This window comes from Camelus bactrianus, chromosome 26 (assembly GCF_048773025.1).
Source record: "Camelus bactrianus isolate YW-2024 breed Bactrian camel chromosome 26, ASM4877302v1, whole genome shotgun sequence".
Lineage (NCBI taxonomy): Eukaryota > Metazoa > Chordata > Mammalia > Artiodactyla > Camelidae > Camelus > Camelus bactrianus.
Genome location: NC_133564.1, coordinates 17,489,416 through 17,498,754, shown reverse-complemented (window position 1 = coordinate 17,498,754; position 9,339 = coordinate 17,489,416).

The following is a 9,339-nucleotide window of genomic DNA, read 5'->3' as shown; positions in this document are numbered from 1 at the left end:
TTAGGTAGGACATTTCCGAAGCATAAGGAACCAGACACTATTCTCACAGAGTTTGTACAGTAAAGCATTGCCTAATTCACTTCCGTGTCTGTCCTGATACAACAGATTGACATTATTAGATTAAATCTAAGCCCCAATGAAAGGAAAACTAATTGTTACAGTGCGTGGAGGCGCAGGGTTACTGCTTTGATCGTGGAATATCAGTTGTCTAGCACTAAGTACAGTATAAAAAGCCTTCTTGCAACCAAGATGTCCTTCAGTAGGGGAATGGATCAATAAACTGTAGTGCATCCAGACAGTGGAGTATTATTCAGCGTCAAAGAGAAATGAGCTGTCAAGCCATGAAAAGGCATGGAGGAAACGGAAAGGCATGTTACTAAGTAAAGAAAGCCCGTCTGAAATGGAGATATACTGTGTGATTCCAACAATGCAACGGATTTCCAATTCTGGAAAAGGTGAAACTATGGAGCCAGTAAAATGTTCAATGGTTGCCAAGGGCTGGAAGTGGGGAGTGGGATGAACAGGCAGAATACAGAGGATTTTTAGGGCACTAAAAATACTCTAAATAATACCACCATGATGGCTACATGTCATTATACATTTGTCAGATCTATAGAATGTCCACCACCAAGAGTGAACTGTAATGTAAACTGTGGACTCTGGGTGATTAGGAGTCACCAGTGTAAGTTCATCAGTGACAACACATGGACCACTGTGGTGGGGGATGTTGGTAATGGGGGAGGTTAGGCACATGTTGGGGCAAGGAGTTCAGAGGAGATCACTATATCTGCCTCTCAGTTTTGCTATGACCCTAACATTGCTCTAAAAATTGTATTAATTAAAAAAAAATTTATAAGGGATAACACATTAAGAAGATGTTTGTATGAGCAGTCATGTTTGGTTAGTTTCAGTTCAATGCCATCTAAAGGAGACAGCCTATTACATATTCGTATCTTCTGTTAAAAAGATATTTGAATGCCTCCAGGGCTATACGCTTGCATGACTAGGGTCAAATTAGAAGCTACTGAGAAACATGAAAAGTCTGGAAGAGGGGCTGGTTGTGGAGGAATGGTTATAATTTGTACTTAGAAGCACTTTTTTTTTTATCTCAGAAAACCCCTGCTAATATAATGCTGAATATTATTAATGACACAATATTCCAGTAGTATTAAAATACAGTTGTTACTGTACTTTTCTCATAGACTGATAAAAATGGATAAGGATCTTGAGATAGACTTCTATCTTTGACTTAGTTGCACACCTTGAATCCGCACGAGCATACCAGTATAAGGTGAGATAAAACACAGGTTTGCTTTGGCTGCTACACTTCTACTAATGCAGAAATAGTAGTAAAATAATAATAATTTTTGTGTCAGTTACCCAAGAATTTTTGGAGTAGCAGATAAGATTATGTTGAAAAGTAAATTGTAAGTTTCTTGGCTGAAGCTGCTGTGAGGTTTTTTTTTCATTGCATGTCCTAATACATAAAATGCTTACCCGTGAGGCACTCCAGGACTCAAGGAGACAGGGAGGAGACTGAGGCCAAGGAAGGAGCCCGGGAACACAACCTAATACAATCTCTACCCCCAACTACAGTGGCCAAGTGATTCCTTGTACAAAAGGCAAGCTCAGCCCTGGTTGAAGTCTAAGGGTATCCAGCTGTTCAGTAAGGCAGGGATAGAGAAGAAATCTATTGTGCCAGCTCATACTGAAAAACAAGTGATCATTGGCATCGCTTTGGCTATTTATTCCATGGCAGAAATACAGCCAGTGGACGGGGGGCTGGGGAGAAGGCAGGAGGTGATGGTATTGGTGGGAAGAGTGTAAAGGAAGCAGAGTCTGTTAGGGAAACTTAAGGCAAATAAATAGAGATTTGGGGCTGGGTTCAAGTCAAGGTTGGTGGGGGAGGCACTGAGATCATAGGCAGAGGAAATTGAGGCATAATATCACTGAGATGAACGGGCCCAAGTGGTTTATTAACTATAATAAGTAATAAACATAAAAATAGTAACAGCTACAATCGATCGAATGCTTAGTGTGCACCGCACATTATATACCTCATTTCATTTGAATTCAGTTTTTACAACATCCCAGTGAGATAGTTACTAGTGTGTCTGTTTTTAGAGATGTGGAAAGTGAACAGTTGGAAAATTTAGTAAGTTGGGCAAAGTCATACAGTTAGTAACAAGCAGTGGTGGGATCTGAGTGCAGGCTTTCTGACTCCCGCACCCGTGCTCTTGGCTGCTGCCAGATACTACTAGGGGTTAAATCCTTCAACTCTCTGTCCTACTTAGAATATGTTGAGGAACTAGATGATCTGAATCCTGACTGCTGGGAGTTGTCCGTGATTTTATTAAGGGACTCTGAAACATTTTCTCTTTTTTCCATACCGCCTAACTATAGTGCATTACACTCAGTCAGCAAAATATTCACTGTCCATTTTGGACTATTTGAAACCCAAGTTAGGAAGATTAAGGATAAAAACAACAAAACCTTCTCTTCTGCTACCCTAGGATGGAGATTTATGCTGTTTGAGACAGAGGAATTTTCTTCTCCATAGAGGCAAGATGCAACATACATCTTCTCATAAATCCTGAACCTTCAGGATCCACCTGCGTCGCCATCTGTACAAGTTTGAACAGTTGGCCGATTATGTCAGTTGACCCAATTTAATAAATGTACACATAACTGGAGTTAGACGTCCGGGGGCTAGCCAGACGAACTAATTCAGTCTGTCTTTTCAGGGATTGTCTGTTCCCATGTGTGTCTGGCATATAGTAAGCACTCAGTAAAAGCTGGCTGTTCTTGTGCGTTATTATTATTATGTACAAAGTAGTTGATGTTACAGCTGCAAAGGTTTTGGTTTGAGAGCCCTCTACTAACATAGTGCTGTATTTCTAGTGGCCATTAACCAGGACATCATTAGAGACTTTGGAAAAGATTAGCTAATGAACGGCTCAATTCATTAATGAAACAACTCAGCTGTGCTTTTTCTTCCCTTAGTGGCAGATCTTCTTACTCTCCAAGGCACTATTTAAACTATTAAAATAACTAATGAGATCATTACTGTTGTCAAAAAAGTTCCAGCCTGAGCAGATATCTTTACTGGTAAATGTGAAGTAGTTGCTCCAGCAGAACTTCTTACATGCCTAATAACACCAAAGAAGAAGCAGGTGAGAGCAGAGCAGAGAACCAGCTCCAGGACTTCTGGGTCCAAACACTAGTAAGAATACAGTAGTGACATTTTTTTTCGGTCAGATATGCAGGTAGACTCTCTCTTTCGTGTAAAGTCAATTTCAGGTTGAATCTTTGATTTTTAAGTCTGATGAACACAAAGGGCTTAACTGTCAATCAGACTCACACAAAATACATGTCATACCCAGCACAGACTGTTATTGATCATTCATAAAGTATTTATCGTCATAGGAGTAGTATGTGCAGCATCAGTATCTCAGAGCACCCAAACCCATTAAATAGAGCGTCCAGAGTCCCCCTTTCTGCCAGGATGAGTTTTGGTTTCTGGGTGAGAACTCTGTTGCGAGTAGGTTGATACAAAGCTGCCACTGAGTTTAGAGGTCTCTTGGCTTATTTGTCTTCTGTATCATGTAGCTTTTTCCAGTTCCACCATTTACTCTTCAACACAGCTGCAGCCCACAGCTTGCAGGTTTATTGACAAGAAATGATCTATTCTAGACAGACAAGGAATATCTCCCTAAAAGCATTTCTAGATGAATAATTAGTCTGTGGCAACCCTGAGAGATCCCAGTTCAACAGATTGCATTTGCAGGGGGTTCTGCTCATGGCCAAGTTTGCTTCTGGTGTCCATATGGAGGGAGAAATTGTTTACAGACCTGCTGGTGACCCTTTCCTTCCTAAGAACAAAGAGAAGTCAGCTGGAGTGTCAAAGACATTTGAAATACAAAGCAGCCAGCTGTTATTATCAGAACATCAAGTGCTGTCAAGGGTCAACCATTTGAGTTCCAGCCTGTTTTAACCTGAATGCAGCAGAATATTAAAATCACCATTGCTTGATATCATGGTGAACCCAAAATAAAGTAAATTTTGGTCTTGGGGGGAGAAAAAAAAATTTTCTTCTACTCTTCTTTTTAAATCATTTTAGAATCAGATTTAAAAGTGTTAGTAAATAGCAATGAGGGATGGGTCTTTGAACACTTTGGATTTCATTGGAAAATATTAAAAATAATTATTGACCTGTGATTCCTTTCTTAACATTGGTTTATCATGGCTTATTTACCATTGCAAGTTAAAGCTACCACTTTTGTTAGAAGAGCACTGTTTCTTTAGGACATTAAATCAACCAAAGTTTCACCAGGATCCATTTCCATTTTTTTCCAAAGGCATTTTTTTTAATTGAATGAAGGATTCTTTAAATTCTATAATACTTTACAATTTTCAGATGTTTCACATACATGATTTTATATAATCCCATAAGAACCCTTTTTTTAAAACACCCTACACTTACATTGCCCCTGCACCCTCCCCTCTCCTCCCTGGAAGCCATTAGTTTGTTCTCTCTATCTGTTTGTAAAGCTACTGCTTTTTGACTGATTTTTATGAGCCAATTTGCTGTGCTAAACACTTTTTAATTTATTTCAATCAAACCTACAACAGCATTGTGTGATTGACAATTATGCCTAATTTGCAAAGAAGAAATTATTCTCTCAGAGGAAAGTGATTGTCCACCAAACCCCAAGAAGCAACGGGCCAGAATGGGAGCTCGTGCTTTTCTGATTCCAAGCCACTGGACTCGCAGTCACTACATCACCATGTTCCCTCTGCCTGAGATGTTTCCGTTGTGCCCATCCTGGAAAATTCTTACCCATTTTTTGGCCATCTGACTCAAATACAATTTCTTCCGTTGAGTCTCTCTCGACTGTCAGGCAGAATTCGTTACTCTCAGTTACTGTCCTAGATCGTTCATATATACCTCTTTCAAAGTACGTTTTATGCTCCTTCAACTGTCTGTCTCTTCCTGGAGACGCTGAGGTCCCACAGGGCAAGTACCTGGTCTCTTCCATTTTATTGTATTCCTAATATCCAACGTAGTGTGCACTTAGTAAAATCACAATAAATGTTTGTTATTTGGAAAAAATAAATGGTGAAAACTATTTCATAGTTAGGTAAAGTAGAATCCCAGCTGTAGATGCATGAAGTATAAAATCAGAGCACAGGTATGAGTGCTAATTAGGCTACACTGTGCAAGTGGACCTCGTCTCTCTAATGAGGCTGATAAGTAATTTCTAGATATGTTTCTGGCATTTAGAACGAGCTGCAGTTCATCTACTTGCCAAGTTTATGTATTCCTGTGGGTGATGCTCCCAAAGATATCTGTCAGATGCTTCAACTTATTGGTTGTAATCAATAAAAACTTGCATATACACCAAGTTACAAATGAGTAGAGAGGATCATGTTTTATCTGTTTTTAAACAGTATATATAACTAAGACCCATGTAGAAAGGGGACAAGTTGTGCTTTTTACTCCCCTGCTCTTTGATGAGTTTAGTACACCAAACATTTACCAGACTAAGTGGTTGACATAGCGATGAATGAGGCAGAGTTCTTCATTTCAAGGATCGTGAGTGACAAGAACTCTCAGGAAAAAAAGTTTGAGAGTAACACTCAAGTGCAGGTCCACATAAACAAAGGAGAGCAGAGGACTCGGAAAGACTGGCGCATGATCACAAATAACAGCGTTAACTATGCATTCCAAGTGCATGTGTATCACACGCAGACCTCACTGGAGTTCGACAACCACTTACAAGGTTATTCTTTCAGCAAAATAAGTACAAAAATAAGAAAACCTAGGAATCACATGACTTTCTATGGTGCCTATATGCAGTGAGCGTTCCCAGAAGCGTTGCTGTCAGGTTGAAAGCCTCATTTCACCACTCCCCGATTGACAGACGTGTGGAAAACCAGAGAGGGCAGTGGCAGAGTCAATGGATGGTTTAATCACTGCCTGTCTCAAATAAGCTTCCTCTCTAAGTAAAAAAGAATGCCTCACAGCCACCTTCCTCCAGGACTGACATTCCTAAATTACTTTTTTGTAGAAATTGGGAGCCGTGAATGATGCTAAGTAACTTCCTAAGAGTCAACCTTGAGACATTTGTCTTTGGCAGAATGTCAGGCTAGAGATTATGAGGGACCCTTGCACTGGAAAAAACCTGCGCCCTGTAGAAGCCATCTTTCAGAGCCGTAAGTACTAGGCATTAGTCACATAAAAGAAAAGTTCCTCCGAGGCCCAGTGCCAGCACAGCCATCCAGACTCAGCAGAGCTCACAGAAAGGTGAGCGGGAACCCCCTGGACTACACTTCCCCACCCCCACCCCCTCAAAACTGATGTGATTCTAAGTCAGAAGTGCTCCCTGGCTCCCGGCAGAAGAAAATGCATTTCCTCTCGAGAGAAAAACATTTTATCCACGCAGGCTCTTCAAATATTCAATTAAACCAAATATTTTTTGCATTAAAATGATTGAGTCTGTAATCAAAATTCTCTGCACAGAGAAATTAACAGGCCCAGATGGGTTTACAACTAAAAGTCTACCACAAAAGCCAGATGCTCAGAAATACATCTAGTGAGAGATGTTTAAAAATAGTATGGAGAAAACTTAAACAACTGTATGGAAAGACAACACTAAAGACAAAGCAATGAAGTTCTATGCTCCTGGGTAGGAAAACTCAATATCATAAAGCACCAAGCAGCATACTCAGTGGTGTTCACTCCCCAGATTTATCTACATTCAATCCAATTCCAGTCGAACTCCCACAGCTTCTTTATTCTGCTTTTTTTTTCTTTTAGAAACTTGACAATATGATTCTAAGATGAATGCAGAGTAGCACAACACATAAGAATAGGCAGGATGCTGAAGAAGGAGACTTTGGAGAAATGTTTCCTGCCAGAGAGGAAGACATGTTGTAAAGCAAAGGTCAATTATGATAATGTGGTGCTGGCCCTAAAATCAACAGATTGAGAAGAAGAACATAATAAAGAGCCAAGAACCAGACTAACACATACATGAAACACTGAAATAAGAAAATGGTGGCGGCATTGCAGATAACTGAAAAAAGGAACAAGTTTTCAAAACCACTGGGACAATTGGTTATCCAGGATCCCTTCTACATACCATATCCCAAAGTCAGTTCCTGACTGATGAAAGACTTAAACGCGATGCAAAAAATCGGCAGATCTTACTGAAGAAAAATTAGGAAAGTCATTTTATAAACTTACTAGTGAAGAAGGGTGGACAATAAGACCTAAAACTACTAATCATAAAAGACTGCTAACTATAATTTTATCAAATTATTTACTTAAAGTCCATCAAAAGACTTAATAAAGAACATTAAAAAGACAGCCCATAAGCTGAGAGAAGATACATACAGTATGTGTAACTGAGAAGAGATTCGTATTTAAAACTGCTCCCTATCCCAAAGAAAGAAAAAACCCAAACAAGGTGAATAACAGGCAAAAAGGAATGAAGAGCTGTTTCAAAGAGAAGGAAGCCAAATTCCAAATAACCACAAAAATCCACCCTCATTAACTTTTCAGGAAATGTATCTTGAGATCTCAATGAAACACAATTCTGTAAACATTAGGTTAGAAAAAAATAAAGATTTGATTATTTGAATCATTGTAACAATTTATATAATAAATTATTATAACCATCAATACGGAAGTATCTAATAAATTTGAAAACTTGCCTAGTAGACAAGCACAAAAATGTCATGAAATCATTGTTCGCAATAGAAAAATGTTGTCAATAACCCAATATCCACTGATAGAAAAATGAATAAATGTTCTGAGGTATTTTGCATAGTAGAACATGATTTGGCAGGCAATGAATTAGCTCCTGTTACATGAAATAACTTGAAAAAATCTTGGAAATATAATATTGAGTACCATGAGCAATTTTCTGAAGATTGCACATACCTTGGAAAAAATATTACATAACTCACAAACAAAACTATAATCTTTTAAATTTTCTGACTTTTTAAAAGTTTTTAAAAGAGGTAATGCTAAGCCTTCTCTTGGGGGAAGAGAAAGTAATAAAATGAAGAAAGCTCGCACAGGTAGATAAAAGGTATTTTTAGTGGAAGGAGGGGAGTTCACAGGTGTTCATTTTATTATTATGCTTCATAATAGGTAACATGTAGCTTATCTCTGTTCTTTTGTTTTTAGCATGTATTACCCAATATCTTTGAAGAGTTAGTGTTAAGACATTATTTCTTCAGCTAAACAAAGACAGTGAAGCAAGCAGTTTTTGTTAAGTATTTCCTGTAATATAGAAGGAACAGCCAGTGGGGGCAACGGTCTGCACAGAGTAACAGCTGGAAACGCTCTCCCATAAAAGGGTGGTGATTGCGGAGTTTTGGGGAGACACCCCCAAAATTCTCTTTGTTCTAATATGAATGTGTAGTCTTTAGGATTTTGGAAATGTTACCATAACTGGCAATCACGATGCTGGCGTGTACAATAAAATGAGCCCCGAACCCAGGTTTGGACCCATAGTTTAAACTCAGCTTTCTCACTAATTAGCTTTGTGATCGTGGGGAAATCACTTAATATCTTGAGCCTCATATTCTGCAGTTCTAAAGTGTAGTTGAATTTATGAGCACCGAGCTTTTCTCCAGCTCTGAAATCATATAATTTCAAGGCTAGTGAGAAATTTCTTTGACAATAAGCTGAAATATGCAGTTAAGAGCAGAGCTGTTATAAACAGTATCTTGATTGCTTGGATTTTACAGTTTCCTAAATGGTTTTACATGCATCATCTATTTCATAGTTTCTAATAATACTTTCAGTTTTGAAAGCGATATTAGATGGCTTGCTATCTGGTCATCCTTTGATGATGTGTTTCTTTTCAAAATTAATACTAAATGTATGATCAGTCTACACTTGAATATTCCAGTGACATGAAACGATTTCACAAGGGAGCCCAGTTCCACTGAGAGATTTTCTCAAAAGAATTTTGTCTGATACTGATGTTAGCAACCGTCCAGAGGCACTCAACTCTGTGCTCCTCATAGATTATCTCATCTGATCCTCAAATGAGCCCCATGACCTAGGCACCATCACTTCCATTTTACAGTGCTGCTTGCTCAGTGTTATTTGGCATTTCTGGGTCCAGAGCCCCAGAGCGCCCCGCGGGAAGGGCTGAGACTCCATGGCAACAGCATTCATTACAGCCCGGCTTCGCCTTCACAGGTGTGGATCCCCATCCGATCCCCCCAAATCTCCTGCGTGCTAATCAGTCTCTATCTTAGAGACTGTGTCTGGGGCAACCGGCCTGGTGTCTCGGTATTATTTTTATGCAGAACTGG